Raw genomic sequence first — 19,956 nt, forward strand, 5'->3', positions numbered from 1 at the left:
CTGGTGCAAATTACTGACCTCTGTCATCATTTTAAGTGGGGGAACTTGCACAATCGGTGGCTGACTAAATACTTTTTTGCCCCACTGTACTGCAATGGTAGCCAACGTTTCAAATGCAGATTTGACAGGTTTGTGAGTGTACACTTAATCCAAAATCTGGTGAGGGTTTACTCATGTTTCCCACCGGATGGCTGTAGCTCAGGAGGTAGAGCAGGTCCCCTACTGATCGGAAGGTTAGTGGTGTGATCAGTAGCTCCTCCAGTCTGCATGTCAAGAATGTGTATGAATGTAGTTAGGAAGCACTAAACTTTCTCAGTTTAGAGAAAGTGTGTGATTGGGTGAATGTGTTGTGTTGTATAGAGCACTTTGACTAATCTGGGAGAGTAGAAAAGTACTATATAAGAATCAGTCTATTCACTGTCTGAACAGAGTTTTGTCATGTCACTTTTGGACTATTATGTTCCGGCACATGGTATTACATGGCTTGATTAGGGTACACATTAGGGTAACGTCTGGGGCCAGAGCTGAAACTGTTCTGGGCCAGCACAGGGCCGGCAGTGTGTCTGCAACTGGCCTTGTGCTGGCCCATGTGTGGGCCACCTCTGGCAAACCAGATCTGGACCACCAAAGGGCCGTCATTCTTTGCGGTATGTGGGCCATGTGTAAGCACATTGTGTGGGCCAGATCCAGGCCATACCAATTTTGCTGTGTGGGTTGGATGTGATACAGTTTACAATTTTTCAATTAACCTTTAATTTATTGCTATAGAATACTGTTACAGCCCAGTATGTTTCTATCTCTTAGCAACAGAAAAAAATAACATACCTCCTGTGCACAAAGCAAAGCTTATGAAGAAGTTAGTTTCCCAGTATAATGTTAAAGATCTTGCAAATGAACACCAACTGTATGCCAGATCTTGCCACATAACATTGATGGCTGAACTTAGTAATGCCCTTGTGGTTGACAATTCCTGCAGAAAAGTTCAAAAGTATTGTGCGAAAACTACCCAGACACTGTTTTAAAAAGCAGTCTGTACTGTTAAGTGTGTCTATGTGTGTTTATATGTATATGTTGTCCACATACATTTGGTCATGTTTATATGTGCACATATATTAGGCAAAGAGAGAAACTGGAGTTTATGTGGGTGTGTTTTTGCCCCAGCTTCTCTCACAGTGTGTGTTAGTTTCTAATTCCCAGTGACAGATAACTGGTTGGAGCAGCACCGTGTCAGCTCTGTTTACTCAGGACAGGCCTCCTGGAAATTAGACTTAACTCATAACCACAGGCGCCGATTGTCCTCCTCTACCACACATACTCACAAATATAGGCCAACACAAACACATCCTATGGAGGAAACTATGAATTCTAGATAGATCGGGCACACAAAACAGCATGTAAATGCATACACGGGTATTATTGTACAAAAACAGGCACACACAGGCTCAATCAACACTCACACGCACACACATACACACTGTACCTGAAAACAACTTATTCAGTACCTGTCACCTCTGCTTAATAAATAAGAATCTGGTTTTGTCTTTGTGGGGGATGAGAGGTTAAGGTTTATCTGAGTGCATTCATTTGTATGTGCTTGTGTTTGAGAGAGAAACAGAGACAGGTTGAGCTGAGGAGCGTAGCTGTCTAGATTAACCATCTAGTCGGTGTGGTCAGACCCCTTAATGAAAACCAATAGAGATTCACTCGTCTTTAATGAACAGCACACAGTCCTCACAGCCTCAATTTAAGCTTGCAATAAGACACTGTCACTCATCGTGTATCAGTTTGTGTGTGTGTGTGACTTAGAGTGCAACTGAGTGGGCAAGGGGACGTTTTGTCCTTTTCCCCCCTTTGTTTTGCTTTCTTCTGATTTCTTTCTATTTCTTGTTTCTCTTTCTATCTTAACTTCTTTCTTCCCTTCTCTCTGTTTTTCAGCTCCCGCTTTTCTCTGTAAAAGATGGGAGTGTTAACTGCTTTTTGTGTGTTGGGCGTGACTGTATGTGAACCTCATGGAGTCGATCTGGCAGGTGACACCTCTGATCTGGCTTCTGCAACCAGTAAGCAACCCTGGCAATAAGAAGCCACCAAATTAATTACCCTGTGTGTATTTGTCATTGAGCTAGAGAGGTTACACACATCCACGCTTACGATCTTGACTATATTCCAATTTTCTTCTTACTTTTTAAGACCGAAATAGTGTGCGACTTGACCAGTGATGTAATTATTTTTTCAAAATTGATCCTCACAAATATATTTTCTTTAATTGCCTTCAACTGTCTTTAGTTCTAATTTAATTCTCACACTTCTGAACCGTCCTTAAAGCCAAATGTCCTGGTGAATAAACATAGTTTTTAGTCGTAGGCTCATTTTTGGTGTGGGAACAAAGTAACAAGTCAAAAGTAATTTAGGGCTTTTTCACAGTATTCTGTCCTTATTGTGCCTCAGTGCATTTGGCCTCCAAAGTTCAGCTGATTTGGCTCTAATGAACACTTTGCACTACCAGGGTATGATTAAATGAACTATGCCCTGACTAGCTTGAAAACATGTGCCCAGATCTGACTTGATACACATGTAGTGTTATGGCCACCACAGCCAATCCCAGATCTCTAATGATTTCTCAATAATCAACAAATACGGGAGAGAACAGTGTGTCACTGCTTCTCTATTAAGCCACAAAATGCATAAACCCTGCTGTGCTCAGCAAAAATGGTTTTCAAGATTGTGAGTTACATGACACACAGAGCATTCATGAGAGAGGAGTTGAGATGCAGAGACAAATTAAAGCGCACTCATTTCCTGATCTTTAAGGACATTGATGGAGGGCAATAAGGCTTAAGCACGGCAAAAGACAGTCCATAGTGTGAGTACACACCTTACTGGCATGGAAAGTAACACTGGCACTAAAATAATAAACCAAATAACATAGTTTAATATTAATACGCTTTAGCCAAAGATTTATCTTACATAGTAGTTAAATCTAGTAGGAAAAAAACCTTTTGATGTAAAATGTGCCGGCTTCAAAACTTTTTTTTCATTTTGTTATAAATATATAACATGTGTGGCATAAATCCTCTGTACCAAGGATAGAGCATTGCATTAGCACAGATGTAAAACAAGGATGATTAAGAGACAGCCTCTCATTAAATATTGGTTTATCATAAAGTCTACCAAAGGCTAAAGAAATCACAAAGAACAATAATGCATTTGAAGATTCTTAGTCATCCAAGTCATGCTAACACAAAGTGCTTAAGCAGATGGCAACAGGGCTTGAGAAGTCTACCTGCTTTCTACTTAAGCACTTAGAACAAACAATAATGCAACACTCTTTAGAAGACTTTGGTACTCTCACCATGTAAATTGAATCGCAGCTGCAGTGAACACAGCTGTCTACTACTACTACTCTATTATGTGTGCCGCTGCTTTTCTAAACTCCCAAACCATGCAAACTTATATTTGTCAGATTTAATACATACTGTTTTTTTCTTTTATGACTTAAATCTGGTTAACCTAATGTAACATATCAGATTATCATAATGTTAATAATTAAATAACATATTTTCATATTAATGTTGGTATTCAGCTTTGGTACCACTTACTTAGATTATAGTCTGTGTGTGACCCAGACTATTCAGTAATTTATTAAATTGACTTAATCTCACCTGAAAAAAAAAAGACTTTTGAAGAACAAAAATCATTTTTGAATTAGTGGTGGTGACCTCGCCAGATGTCACTTATTAGGTGATCAGACTGATTTAGAGCTATGATAATATGTTTTTATTTGTGTGCTACTGCTGGTGTTCAGTGCAGTTTAATTTCTGGTGGAATAATAAAGTGTGCGATTTGTTCTGTGCTGTCAGGCCACTAAAGGGTAGGAGTGTAAAACTGTAACACAACTTTTTGGAGTATTTGATGCCATGTTTATCGTTTACTGATAAACAAAAGGCTTTCAGATCAGATACAGCAGGTAGCGAGTGTTGGCAAGCTGAGGTAAAATAACAGGTCACACTGTGTTATTTGAACAGCTATTTGACCCGTTTGACCTGACTGTGTTACAACTTGACTGGCAACATGATCTCAGCCTCACTAGACCTGTGTACCATGACTCGTTAATTTAGCAGCTAGACTCACAAGGATAATGAGGGTACTTCCTCTGTGTGTGTGGGTGTGCGCGTGGGTGTGTAAGAGTGAGAGGCGAAACTACAACACCACCACCTTTCCCGCAGTATCAATTTACTACACACAATCCGGCTTCTGCGATAGATGCGGTGTTACAGTACTTCTTGAGTTCTTGTTGTAATGTCACCTGTAATTCCGCTAAAACCACAGTTAATTATAGAGATATGCCAAATTATCAACGGAGCATCAGGATTGGGAGATAATCACCCAGTTGACTCTCATTGGGTAAATAAAATGACATACAACAATGGCATTCATGGAATTTATATACTGGGTCCCATAAATTTTGTGCCCCTAATATCTTGGATTCAGTTTCATAAATTTGTATAATTGCATTCACACCCATAGTTGCGCAAAATTACAGGACCTTTAATTTTATAATAAGGTGATCCAGGTTACTTTATAGAGCATGTTTGTACAAATTACACAAAATAATTTAAATTCAGCAAGCTGTACCTGCAATATTGCTAGCAAAATCAGTAAACGGTAAACAATAACAGCTACAGTATATTGTTTTTTACTTATGTACAGGACTGTGCAGAAGTCCTAGGTCAGCCTTCGTGTATTTATATTTTGCTATGAAAATGGGAAGTAGGTGTACTGATTAACTGAAACATCTGCAAATCTACATGTAAATATGTTATATAAGACCAGAGATTTTTATGCTTGTTCTAACGAGCTTAGAAATCATTATTTGGCACCTTTATTCTTCAACACAGTCCGAACTCTCGTAGGTAAGCGCTTGTAATTTCTTCAGGAATAGTTCTCCAGGCTTCTTGAAGACATGCAAAGCTCTTCTTTGAACTTTGGTGACCTTTTGTTCCATTCTCTATCAAGATGATCCTACAGGGCTTCAGTAATATTGAGGTCAGGGTTCTGGAGAGGCCAATACATGACTGAAGGAGGTATGTTTTCAATGGTGAATCAAAATCTATTGCTCCTTTTCTGCCTTCGTAATTCCATCAATTTTGTCACGATCCCCAACACCACTGGCTGAAATGCAGATCCAAACCATGACAAACCCTCCCCCTTTTTTACTGATGTCTGTAGACACTCATTGTTATGCCTTTCTCCTTACGCTTGATCATGACCTGAGCCAGTAATTTAAAATTTGGATTCACCACTCCGTTGAACCTTTGCCACTGATTTTTAATCCAGTTCTTGTGTAGTTTGGCATTTCTCAGCCTTTTCTCCCTGTTCTCGTCCATAATAATGGCTATCACTGCTACACACAATCCTACCTGTAGCCTCCTACTTAAAGCCCTCATTAACTTCACACCCCCCCCCCCCCCCCCCCCCCCCCCCCCCCCCCCCCCCCCCCCCCCCCCCCCCCCCCCCACCCCCCCCCCCCCCCCCCCCCCCCCCCCCCCCCCCCCCCCCCCCCCCCCCCCCCCCCCCCCCCCCCCCCCCCCCCCCCCCCCCCCCCCCCCCCCCCCCCCCCCCCCCCCCCCCCCCCCCCCCCCCCCCCCCCCCCCCCCCCCCCCCCCCCCCAAGGAAACACACACACACACAGACACACACACAGAGAGCGAGAGAGAGAGACTGACTTTCACCTGCACATTTGCATCTTAGCTACATGGCCAGACAGTGGAAACAGATACCAGCAAGCGCATCATCTGAGCCACCCTTGGTACACACTATTACTTTCCACTCTGTTACCTTACCTTCACACAGTGTAACCTTTCTTAGTAATTACCTCAGCTTACACCAACACAATGAGACCTCAAATGCAGTTACCTGTGCAGTGCTGCACGTATAACATCCCAGGCTAATCAAACATTTTATGGACACATCTATCTAAAAGGGAAGTGATTCGTGAGCACAAACACATAGAGTCAATTGCTAAAATACACTGTTTAGCGCAAGAAAATAAGTCATGCCTAAGGAGCCTTTGTTCCTTCACTTAATATTCTGAAGGCTTTACTCCATGATGACAGCATGCAGAGTGTAAACAACTGGCACAAATTCAAAATGTCAGTTGTCAAAGTGTCCCTTTTTAACAACTCTGGCACATTATTTGTGACATGCCCACTAGGAAATACAACTAATGGCATCAAGGTCTAATTACGAGCCAGCTCTGACTGTGCTCCAGGCATCATCCACTGATACAGTCTTTGCCCATAGAAATGTTTCCGATCATGTGCTCTGTCTCAGGTGCTATTTGTCATCCTCTGGCTGAGCATGTACTAATCACTACTATTACATTTTAGCACACTTAAGCAGTGCCTAACGGCTTAATTGTTTCTTTGTTTATTTAGTTTACTTATCAATGAATTATGTAATTAATTTACCCAAAGCTCCAAAAGTCCTTTGAGGGATACATTTTAAGATATGCTTTGAAATTCTTTAGAAAATCTGTTATTAAAAAGGAGATTGCTCTTGATTTGGGATTTATCCCATTCCAGTGATAGTTCATCAGTCCATCCTTTTCTTATGATCTTATTGGTTCTACATTTGAAAGTTATATTCATACACAGCAAGCATGTGTTAACAGGGCTTTTTTTAGAGCTCACAACAAACATTGTTTTTTAGAGATAATGACAAAAGTAATATTTTTATGTGAGGATAACTGTTCTGTGTAATTGTGTCTGTCTGTTGTAATAAGTAATAACACACAATAAAAATGCAGTGCAGAAATACAGATTAAACAATGTTCAGAAATTTGTGTATCTTATGATGACGTCAGTTGCCCATTTTTATATCCTTGTGTAACAGAAAAAAAAACATGAACATTTACTTTGGAAAACAGGATTTACAGCAAACATGAGGATGGTGGAGTGGGCGTAAACTGCAGAGCATAGTGGGAACTCTGTCTTCTAAGTTTTTATCGCTTCCTTTTCCCTCAGTGTAACATGGAAACTTGTTCACCTCTCTTTCTTTATGTGTCCTCAGCCCACTCTGTCTTCTTCATCTTCCTCCATTGAACCTCTCCATTTCTTTCATCACCTCCAAATGCCCGAGGTTGATCGCTCAGTCTGATGCTCCCGGCAGGAGGCGTCGACTCAGGGTGTAAGACTACTGGTAACAAACAGAGTGCTACCAAATATAATGGTAGCGCTACATGATTTCTCTAGATTAAATAAATAGCATTCAAATGTTCCTATTCCAAAAACAACCACTTTTTTGGGTGTGTTTTTTTCTTTTGCTTCTGTTTCGCTTGTTGGTGTTTATTTATACAGTAAAGCACTCTGAGCTTCTTGTATGCAATAGATACATAAAGTGTAGTTGAGTACACAAACTTATGCGGACATTCCTTAAATGCCATGCAGGAAATATACTAAATCAATAAATAAGATGAAGTAAATCTGTTCATGTCTGTCATGCATGAATACTAAACATATTCAAAAATGAGATTTTTCTTTGTTCATTTTTAATCTATATTACACTTTTCTTCATTTTAGTCAACAGTAACATGTGCTAACAAATGTATCTGCATGAAAATAAATATAAAAGTAAAAACTTCATTAAGTATTATTGAATGATTTATGTAAGCAGAATTTTGTATTGGCATCTCTTACAGTTTAGAAGAAATCGGTTATTTAATGTGTGACAAAATAGAAAAGCTAAAAGAAAAAAATAAACATCTTTGCGTGAAGAGCACTTCGTGTGTTTATCTCATTTCTTCAAACCCGAGCCTTGACTGCGTTGCAAAGTAATAAAGCAGTGCATGGTTTTCACAGAGAGCTAGTAATTATGGGGGCGCTGTGATGAGAAGGTTTTCTCTAGATAGACTAGATTGGCCATTCATTACTAACCCTACACGTACACACAAACACACACAGCAGCGTCAGAGAGACAATGGAGCGCAGGCTGATTCAATCTAGGCTTGTAGTTACAGACAACAATGAGATAATCAAGTAGAGCATTACACTGCACAACACAGGGCTAGCTGTGGGAGTATGTGTGCATCCCCACATCTTAGCTACATGTCCTATTACTTTTTTTTTTTTGCGCAAAGTGCATTTGGTTTCCACGTCAACTTGATAAAAATTGAAAGATTTTTAGAGGCACAGCAGATTAAATGGGAGAGAGAAAGATGGGAGTTAAGAGCAAACATGTAAAGAAATCAAAAATGTCTGGAAAGTGAAGGAGAAAGAAGAGCAGTAGGGAAATGAAAAAAGAAGGCAAAAAGGTCTGTAATGCAGAAAGGTCTGTAATGCAGACCTTTTTCAGGACCTTTTCAGTCCTGTAATGCAGTGTGAATGTGCGGGATTCTGTCTCCATTTGTTTTGCCCTCTTTTTACCAGTACTTGGTTTCCCTTTTGCTTCTCAATTGATATGTGCTTGATTTCCAGAAACCCCCTCCGGCACCCACTGGGGAGTCTTTTTAGATTTTACGCTTGGATATATCTGTTTAACTCCCCGTTTACCCTTCTGACAACATGACACACACTACACGAAGCGATGTGCTGAGCTGCCAGTGGAGGATGTGTGAGAGAGGACCCCATGGTCCTCTGGGAACTGGATATAATACAGTACAATAAAAGAAAGGCATGGGATTGTGAGCTGGATGTTTTTATTGTGGCCTAAGACACCTATCATTGATGTCTTCATATATATATATATACATATATACATATCTGGTTAAAATGTCTTGTAAGTGACTTTAGAGAATACTGGCCTATAAACGTACATTTACCCTAGAGCACGCGTGTTTAATTAGAAAAAATGAGGGTTTTTTTGCAATGATCTTAATTTAAGTAATATCAGTGTTTTATGCTATATTCTATCCATGATATTAGATTTGTGTATATGGGGTGGTGTTATGCTAATCAGACATTAGATGGTTAACACAGTGATGCTGTGGGGGTTGGGGTGGGAAGAGGTCTAAGTAACTGACAGCCAGCAGTAAAGATTAGTGTTTATCTGCACTTTACTTTTATTTAAAAAAATAATGCTGAAATATTCATATTACATCAATATATAACTGTTAAAGGCATAAAGATATGGAAGTAAAAATATATCAGAGAGCAAACAAATTAAAATGTAACTAAATAGATATCTGACCCAAGTGATCTTTAATGCCTTTCATTCTGCTGAAACGGTTGTCTGTCAGAACATATCTATCGATCCACCTCATCTCTCTCCTCTCCACCCTTCTCGTGAACCTTTGACCACGATCGCTAAAGGTCAAAGGTCAGGGCTTTGGGTCAAATTAGTGACATTGAAGCGTCGAAAGACCCTCCTGACTGTTTTTCTCCGTTTAAGCAGGCGTAAAGAATGCGATTGTGCAGTTAGATTGATTGGTGGTGCATGCCTGAGACTCGCAGTATTCGTGTGCGTCTGCGTGCGTGTGTGCATGTTGTCACAACACCAACAATGCATTTCAATAGGTCTAATATGAAAGCTGTCAATACTGTTGATCCAAACCACAATGCTTCAGAGGAGGTTATTGCCCTTTGGCTGGTAAAACTGTGTGTGCATGTGTATGTGGATACAGACTGTGTATAGATATGGTATATGCTTGCCTGTGTGTGTGTGTGTGTGTGTGTGTGTGTGTGTGTGTGTGTGTGTGTGTGTGCGCGCGCGCATCTGCTAATTGACAGATGTTGGCTCTGACACAGCAGCCAAAGGGAAGTAAAGGAACTATGTATTGATTGGCCTAGTTATGACTGTCAGCTATCTGTTCTTGCATCTGTTCTCATAATGATCGTTCATTCCTTTTTTCCTAGTTTTTGTCTTTCATATGTGGGTTTCTCTGCTTACTTCACCTGTGAGATGAACTAGTTTTTGCCTCATTTTACCCTTAATCTGCTTAATATTGACTGTGTCACAAGAAAATGTACCGCCGGTGTGAAATATTAATATTTCCAACTGGTCTCCAAAGACCGCCGCGAATGGGTCTAAGCTTTGAGAAATGTAAATGAAGATGAATTGTAATTTAGTTCCACTTATGTATTCTGAGTGTCAGCTTGTTTATTTTTGTACATTCTAGGTTAAATGTGATTTTCAATACCTATTTATTTAATATTTGGGTCATTACTTTGTCCCAATAGTGTTTTTACCTTGATAAATTGTCCTTGTTGTTGCACAATAATGGAAGGCTTCATATTCACTGTTGATTTTAAAAAAAATCAGGTCTTTATATTACTAGGAAATTACACAATTATTACTGAGCAATAGCACCCTAGTGGTCGTATGTTTTCTTTGTGTGTGTGTGTGTGTGTGTGTGTGTGTCACCTGTGTGTTGGTCTGCATGTTTAAATGTCTACAACAATTTCTGTTTGTGTATGTGTGTGTGTGTTGTGAAATTAGGTGCTATTGAGGGCCTCTGTTTGAAATATCCCTGTGGTGCCTCTTCTCACAACTGGAGATCAAACGGTACACTACACAAACACGCAGACACACACACACAAATCCCTGTAGTCATTATCAGATCCCCTCAGATCCTCTGAAAGCCTCAGACTGAAGTGGAATTTACTGTTCTTGTTATTTACTGGCTATGGAAGGCCTGACACTAGCAACATAAAGGAACCTTACATACACATGTACACACACACATACAAAAAAAGTGTTATATTGGCATCTCAAGTCTTACTAGGATGATCGTAGTGTTATTTTTTATAAATACTGTGTGTACCTTATCGCCTCTTTGATGGGTGGGCCAGTCTGAGCAAAGACTTGCACGCACATAGTAACACATACAGCAGTTATTAACATTTATATATAAAGATTTATTATAAATACAAATTATTTTCATATTCATATATTTCGTTATCCCCGTGTGAATGTGATGTTACTTTCTCTGTTTGCGTTTGTTTTATGCATCACATTCAACACATGTCACCTGTACACAAAAAATGTCACCAGAATTTGCATCTGTTGAGGAATTTTGTTCCAGAATTGCAACTAAAGTCCTTAAAAATCTCAGATAATTAGCTTAACAGATGACAATTCAGTCCAGTAAAGCTGAAGATGTTTTTCACGAAAGCGTTGCTGCTAAATTTTATTTAAAACTTTATTTTTATTTTTAAATGTTTTGTGGTTGTTATTTATCACTCCTGTATTACATATAGATATCATGCAGCATGGTGGTTAGCACTGATGCATGTTTTTCCCGTGGGTTATGTGGGTTCTCCGGCTTCTTCCCACAGTCCAAAGACATGCAATTAGTGGGGTTACGTTACTTGATGATTCTTAATTGGCCCAGAAGTGTGAATGTGACTGCAAATGGTTGTCTGTCTCTCTGTATTAGCCCTGTGTCAGATTGGCAACCTGTCCAGTTTAGAGGTGTACCCTGTGTGTTGCTCCATGGCAGCTAGAATAGGCTTCAGCGACCCAGCTGTCCTGATAAGGATAAGTGGAAGAGAATGAATGGATTTATATTCATATTAAACTTTTTCTGCTGTTGTTGTTTTGCATTGCTGCTTTGATAAAGTCACCTGGTACCTCTAAAAGAGCCCTTATCTTTAGGAGGGAAAGCACTCCCGTCAGTTCGTTTAAATAGATCACACAAGTTATTTTCATTTTATGTGTGTGCAATTCACAATATAGTGATGTGCTGCACTGTAATACTAGCAAATGTAGCTGTGTGTTTTGTCATATGAGCCCCTAAACATGTAATACCTCTAAAACAGCTGGATCTGAAATGATATTACCTGGTATTGTATTACCTGTGTGTATGCAATCCATGTAGCCGTGTGTGTACCCGGGCCATACACACGTGTGTGTTTCTCTAACTGATCATACTTGTCTTGTGAATGTTGTTGAATGTAAATCAGGTCTATCAGATTCCCCACAGACAGGCAGGTGTAGCAATATTATGGGATTTGTGGAGGTAAACTCTCTGTGTGTGTGTGTGTGTGTGTGTGTGTGTGTGTGTGTGTGTGTGTGTGTGTGTGTGTGTGGTTAGAGGCATTATGGAGATCAGAGGCAAGCTGGGAGCCTCCAAGGCTATTAGCTCATCTGTATTGTATTGAGACGAGGGTATGTACACATCTGCTGATGACACTAGAGGATTGAGCACTGTGTGTGTGTGTGTGTGTCTGATATACACACCTTTATTTTTTTTCTCTTCCTGTGTGTCCCTGCATGCGCCTTTTTGAAACTTCCTCATGTTTGTAAAGTTCCAATATTATTATAATTTGACAGCTATGTTTTTGCCGGCAAATTGTTCAGCTGTGGTAAAACAAATAATAAAAATATAGACACATAATATAAATCCTTTTTTCTCTTGCACGATCTGATCTATCAAGGGAGTTATTGCTATCAAAATGTAAAGCATTTCAATTTGTGAGTCATAAAATGAAGAAAAAATATGTGAGAAGGAAGTGTTGTTTAAATCACTCCATCTGTGCCCAAGTTTGATATGACCCATTTTGTATACAGGCTTCTTTTTTATTTCATTATTTCAGTATATCCTTGTGCCAGTGACAGTCAGCTGTTATAGCGTCCTCTTTCATTTCATTACAGTTTCTTCCTTTTATCAAAAATTGGTTTGTTCAAGTGTCTGGCAGGTTAAACCAAGTACTGTATTTGAAATTAACCTTGAAACACTTTGTTTCACAATCCAGAGCCTTCTGATCTGCCTCTTTTTTATGTTATTAGCCTGAGCTGCCCTGATTCAGAGTGCTGACTTTCCTTTTTTGTCAACCCACTGAATCTAAGTCAACTGATGAATACAAATGTCACTTAATGTTCCATTAACCAGACAAAAAAGTCATAGAGAGAAGACGTTGATGAATAAAAGGAGAAGAATCCAGCTTCTGTTTTTTGTGCCAACGTTAGCAGATTTTAACCCACTTTGATTGATATGGCGTCAGAAGTTACTCGATTAAACAGTGTTTCACACTGCATAGATTCCTACTTAAGAGTCTCAAGACCTCTAAATTATTTATTGATGTCTGTTCCAATCTACATCTGACTAAAGAGGACTGTGCTATGTGTGTGGGTGGAGAAGAAGAATTCGGGGGGGGATTGCTGGTCTACAGCGCCTAGAGGAACTTGTTTTCTATGTGCACTTGTTCACCTGCCCATCTTCTCTAATGGGGCTCAGCAGGGAGGGATGAATAGGGCTGGAAGTGGCAACACTGCAATGAAATTGCATCGTGGCAGCTCTGCGTGTATGGGCCACTGTTCTCACAAGTAAAATCCCACCGCTGTCTGTTCTTTTTCAATTCCTACTTTCACCCATAGGAGAAGAAAAATGAGAAAACCGTGTGCAGGCACATATACAGTAATTCGCCAATGAACAAACTATCAAGCAGGGAAGAGGAGAAACACGTATACTCACATGAACATTCTGATAAGGTACCTAGCCAAGTAAGTAAGAAGATATTGGGTAAAATCCTTGGCAAGCAGTTCAAGAATCTTTTTAAAGTTCAGTGGCAAAACAAAGCAGTTTCTTATAAGGTTGCACTCTTTCCCTAGAGTTAACGGATTGGGAAATATACAAGTCTGATTTATTGCAAAGCTGTTTTGAGGCATTTAGTCTCCCAGTGTACCAATGATAAGGGCTCAGTTGTAAAGTGTGGGGGGGAAGTGGTGGAGTGATTGAATACTTTTTACTTCTAAGTTGTAAAACATTGCAATTTATTGTTGAGTTCACAAAGGTAAAGATGTGAAACGTTTACCTACACTGTAACTTGTAACTACGACACTTGAAAAGAATATATATGAATATTATATGCGATTGACAGTTTCACTGATTGTTTACAATATTAAAATCATTTGCAATCAACGTGGATTACACTGATAATAATACAATACAAGACCGAGCACTCGCCTTTATAACAAAACCCAACAGCAGTAGCTGCAACACTCAGAAAAACTGTGCAGGGTGAGGAACAAGACAAAGAACCAAAAACATTTGACCTGTGTCTAATTTCTCCGTACGCCTAGATGTGAATATCCCAGACTGATCAAGATGTGTCAGAATAACTGGATCCGTGTAGGCTCCTCCTTGCGTCTAGCAGGTCACAAAGGGTCTCCTATGATGCCCTGATAGCCGATACCACAGAACACCACCAGATACGTGCTCGCCTCAAAGGTTCGGATTTGTTTTGGAGAAACAAAAGTAGGCAGATTTTAAAATTGCGGTCAATCGGTGTATGTTCATGCTGCCTAATACTAATTTTTAGCGATAATAATGAACTACATTTAACAGGTTTTACAGATAACTTGCTGCTGATGAAAAAGATAAAAAGGGGTGTCTGTGCCTCAGCTGGTGGAGTGGGTCGTCTACCAGTCGCTATGGTCGGTGATTCGATCCCTGGCTCTTCCTTGGGCAAGATACTGATTCGTTGGGCCTCTGATGCAGCCACAAGCACTATATGCATGTGCGTGTGATTGGGTGAATATAACTTGTAGTAGAAAGTGCCTTGAGTTCTCAAATTGAGTAGAAAAGTACCATATACCAGTTCATTTATCCTAAAATCTGGTGTAACAGTCAGCCTTTCTTAATCAAGATGTATATTATATATGTTATATATGCATATTCTGCTGAGCTTTTCAGTATACAAAATGTATATTGTAGCACTGTTGCTTTCTACATCTCACAGATTATGCAAAGCCAAGGGAATGGATATTTATTTCCTAACGCTTGCACAAGAGTCAAATACGGCTCATTATCATAAATATTGCTCACTATTTTTTGATTCAGTATACAGTAAAGTCTCTCTGGCTGAAGTTGAGGGTATACTACATACAACTCTGATGCACATGCACTCATCTATAGATGCACATGTTAGATTGCAAACTCTTAAGTGAGTGTGAAAGTGCATTTGAATGAATGATGGCTGGGATCAAAGCATCACTGTGACCTTGAGGCCTGAAACACTGGATGGAGGCCTCTGCTGCTGGTTGGATAAAGTTGGATGAAAAGTGGTGAGGTAATTTACTTGTGCGGGAAGTGAGCGCGGAGCTTTAGCTCTGCAGGTTGGCCCATGTTTCTCTCCCTGCTGTTTATCAAGGACCTGTCTCAGGGGCCAGGTATTGATTTCTGCCTGGATGAGATGGGATAGCCCTCGAAGACTCAGTGACGGATGGATGAGGAGGAAAGAAAGGGATAAGTGCAGGAGTTACTTCTTGTTCCAATACAAAAGGTTTGTAGAAATGTTTGCCATGGGACATACTTTTAAGTTTGCTTGATCCTTTGCTCCTAGTATAAGCATTAGCCAGAGGACCACATGGGTGTTAAATTTATGTTTGTTTTTCTTCTATTGGAACAAAATTAGTAACTTTGTAACTGTCTTATTAGCCCTGAATTAAAAACAAGTGTAACAGGCCGTCTCAGGGATCAAATAAAGAAATCTGAGAATCAAATAAACTCACAATATTGTGTGTATCATTTCCAATATATCAATTTACTTCCATTTACTTCTTGTGTTTTGCCTCCTCTCTTTTTCAGATTGCATGTGAACTCCTGCCAAACTTGGACTCTATATTTTATTTCAGCTGGATTCAAATTATGCTTTTTTTTTGGGCTCTCTATCACATACGCACAGTCTTCACTCTATCGAGGTTGTATAGTTGGTTGTTCCCCTTTTAAGTGCCTAGTGAAAATCACAAAGCAGACACACACACACCTCCTAGGCCCTTTGTCAACTTAACGGCTGCCGATCAATGGCAAGGGGTCAGCCTGGTGATAGAGATGCTTGAAAGTGGATGTGTGTGTCTGTATATTGGTCTCCTTTCATTTGTGTGCTTTCATGTGTCTGTGTGTGTGTTTATTTGAGGGTGTGTCTGTATGTGTGTGATAGAGAGCGGGGCTTAGGACTGCCAAGCGATTTGGGGGATTGGCGGGGGGGTAGAAGGAAAAAGTGGCCAAGATTCATTTTTTCTCATCTGGTACAGAGGGAGAGGAGGGAAGGCCGGTGTGTTATTTTTCTTGGCTTTAGCCCTCACAGCTCTAAGTGGGTATTGATCAGGTGCCTTAATGCAAACCTGTCAAATTAATTTTGCAGGGAGAGAAGGCTGTGACTGCTGCAAGATTGCTTCACCATTGAAACGGGTAAGATTGTAAGGTGGTGGTGGTAGGGGGTGCGATGGATGGATAGAGCAAGAATGGAGGGGGTAAAGAGATGTTGGAGGTGAGGGGACTGAATTTTTATCATCTAAATAGGAAGTGAGTTTTCCAGTATTTTCATCCTTTTACTCGGAGAGTGTTTTCTTTTACTTGACAACTTGCCACATTTACCTTGTTGGTTCAGTAGTCGATCCTCAGACAAAGGCAACTTATATTTAAGGAATATATGCACAATTACTTACACAAAAATCCACATAAAATCACAAGATGATCAGTATTTGTTGGTGGTTATTGTCAGATCATTTGACTTGTAGTGGAAAAGCCACAGGTGTTACCAGAAAGTGAACTAGCAGGCACAATGCCAGGCATTTTCAGTTTTATTATGTACATCTGTGCTTTACATAATTGGCCTTTAACAGTGTTTTATTTAAGCTTTTGGCTTCAAGCCCGTTTTACACAAACTGTATTGTAGCTACATACTTGAGAGCTCAAGGCCAACACGCTGCTTCATTTTTAGGAAGCACTTTTGTTTTTGTCTTTCTATAGAGTATATTACACTCGGTCTGTATTTTTCTTTACAGTTGTGAAGTCTCATCTTTAAACAGCTGCTTGAGCTCAGGCTTAACTCTGGCCTGATATTTTAACCTGTTTGTTAGTGAACAGCCTGCCAGAGTGTTTCTGAACTGTTAAAAAACAGCCAGTCCTCTGCGTGACTGAGGACATGGGCATGTTATCGACTGCAGTGTGTTTTCTCCAATTTTCACTTCTCTCTGCTAGTTTATCTGATAGCTGTAAGTTTTACACAATAGGCTGTAGCCGCTTTCCATCGACCATCTCAGCTTTAGGTGTGCTTTATGACCCATATATGTAGTACAAAACGAAGACAAACACACCCTCGCTCTGGCTTGAGACACACCACAGTAGATGAATAAATTCACACTAGGTCCTGTATGTACTTCCACAGATGTATGCACATTCAAATCCATGCAAGACTACAAGCACGGAGATACACTAATATCTCAAATACACACACAGACACACACCTATGCACACTGGTAATATGGCAGCGCTGCCTTGAACAAATCATTGTAATAACTTTCTCTTAGGGAAACAGAGCTGCATGACAGAATTATAGTGCTAAGTATTATGTTGATTCAGAATGAGCTTTACAGTGGAGATTTTAAAATATTTCATATTGCAGATGACATTTTAACTATGTTTTAAATTCATCTTGATGAGGTTGTTTAGAGCAAGACGGCGCATCACTCCCAAGTCGCTCATCATCCATCTGACTCACAGTCTGGGGCTTAAATGTTGCTACAGATGTATAAAGGCACTCTTATTGTGATGTGTAAAGTGAAAAACTAATGTGAAGAAATGTTTGCAGTCAGTAGCATCACCAACCCCACTCTCCTTCTTCTGACTATTGAATAGTTAGCTGATATCTGTTTTAAATAAGGTTTGGAAGCTAGTGTAATATATGAGTGAGCTATTGTAGTTAAGACTGCAACATTCTGAGAGACAAAACATAAACACAGTGTGGAGAAAACCACGAGCAGCTGGGTGCATCAAAGATACTATTTTTTAAAAGTTACTTAACTTCTAGTCTGTCAGTTTGTATTTGTTAAAAAGCAGTGAAATACAGTGGACATATTTGATTAAGTATGTTCTATATATACTGTTAGGTCCATAAGCATTTGAACAAGTAATATGTTTTTGTAATTTTGCCTGTTTACAACACCACAGTTGATTTAAGTCAGATAAGAATTTGCTAGCAAACTCTTTCACAGCCAGGCGAGGTCTGTTCCCTTCTGTGGTTGATTCTGTCACGGTCCTGGGCCATTTTGACCCAGCGTTTAGAGTCTTAGTTTGTTTTTATGTTTAAGTCCTTTAGGTTTTCTGAGTGCATTTCTATCATGCCTAGGTTGTCATTATAGTTTGTTTATTAGTTTCCCCTTGTGTTTTACCCCTGTGTTAAGTCTCCCCTGTTCTTTATGTGTTTCATGTCGACACGTCATTTGTTCTCAAGTTCATGCTGTCATGTCTGTCTCATTATGTTTCCTGTTTTATTTTGAAGAGGTCATGTGTTCCTGTGTTCATTGTGTTTAGTTTTACTCTTCCACTGTGACGTCGTTATGTTTCCCCATGTGTTTCCACTTCCCCTGATCACCTCCTGTGTGCTTTTAGTCTGTGTGTGTTCATTCATTCCTTGTCCGAGCGTCTGTTATCCTACCTTGTCTCCAAGATTATGCATTCATGCCAGGTCTCTATGTCTATGTTCATGTTCCAGGGTTTTGTTACGTTTAGCTCACCCAGTTTAGGTTAGGATTTAGCTTTGTCTTTGCTTTCGTTTTTTATTGCTAAGATCAGCCTTCAATAGACGGCTCGTGTTCAGTTAATATAAAGTCTTGTTATTTTGCGTGTCCGCACTTGGGTCCACCTTCTTCACTCCATATAGTCTGCCTCAGCGAGACTGTGACAGATTCCAAATGTAAACTTGGGATGAATCCATTATAGAGCGAGAGAGAGAGAGAAAGAAAAGTTCAGGAGTAGCCAAGTAAACAACCTAGAAAATCCTTCACAACATCCAGCCAAGTCAAGAGCTGTCTTGACGAGGTTGGCATTTCTTTGTCAAGGTCTACAATCAAGCGATGCCTTCATGAAGTGCTTCATGGCATTTTGGCACAAAATGTCTGAAAGATCCTGCACAGTTCAGAGGAAAAAATGTTTGGACAGATAAAACCAAGATTAACTTGCAACATTATGTCGGGAAGAGAAAAGTCTGGAGAATGATTTTTTTTTTTTTGATGATGATGTGACTGCTGATAGAAGCAGCAGGATGAATTGTGCAGTGTACAGGGCGATACTCTCTGCTCATATTCAGTCAAATGCTGCTAAAGCGATCAGAGGGTGCTTCACAGTGCAAATGGACAATGACCCAGTGCAAACTGCAAGAACAACCCAAGAGTTTTAATAGTAATAATAATAAAAAAAAAACTTTTTAAGTGATCAAGTTTTTCAGTAACTGAAGGCAGACAGACCCACAAACAAGCAGCAACTAAAGGTGACTGTGGTAAATGACTGGCAGAGCATCTCAAGGGAGGAAACACAGCATTTGGTGAGGTCCGTGGGTTCTAGCCTTCAGGTTGTCATTGACTCCAAAGGATTTCCATGAACGTATTAAAAACAATCCTTGTATTCAAATGTATCTTAGTTTGTTTAATAATTTTGCTTATAAAAAGTTGCTGTAATTCATCCATTTAAGGCTGAGAGTCTGCACTTTAGTCACATTTGAATTGTTTGATTTAAAATCTGCTATGGTCATGTACAGGGGGAAAATTACAAACATTGTCTATACCAGCAAGCGGTTCTCTCTCACGTTCAGTCTGATGGTTCAGCTAAGATTTGTTTCTTTCTTGTTTTTTAGTCTAGTTTTCCTTAGTTTTTTTTTTTTAGTGTTTCTTTGGTGTTTCTTTGAGCCCCTCTGGCCCCAGTTTAAATGTAAACATCAGCAGAAGCAAAACTTATTCAATTCACATCAGTGAAGCAAAGTGATTGTTGATTTAAGCTCCCCAAATAGAAAGCTCATTTCAAGAAAGATTTCCCATGCAGAGCAGAATTTGCATATTCCTAAAAAACCATTCTCTGCTTTTTTCACTCTCCGGGGCTCACACAAACACTGCCTTCATTTGAATGGTAACTCGAATTGTCTCACTAGCTAGCTAGCTGCTTTGGCACTTGAGATGCAAATGTATTGGGTAGGCGCACGCGTGTGTTTGTGTGTGCGTGCGTGTGTGTGTGTGTGTGTGTGTGTG

This window comes from Haplochromis burtoni, unplaced genomic scaffold (assembly GCF_018398535.1).
Source record: "Haplochromis burtoni strain Fernald_Lab_line unplaced genomic scaffold, NCSU_Asbu1 Contig_151, whole genome shotgun sequence".
Lineage (NCBI taxonomy): Eukaryota > Metazoa > Chordata > Actinopteri > Cichliformes > Cichlidae > Haplochromis > Haplochromis burtoni.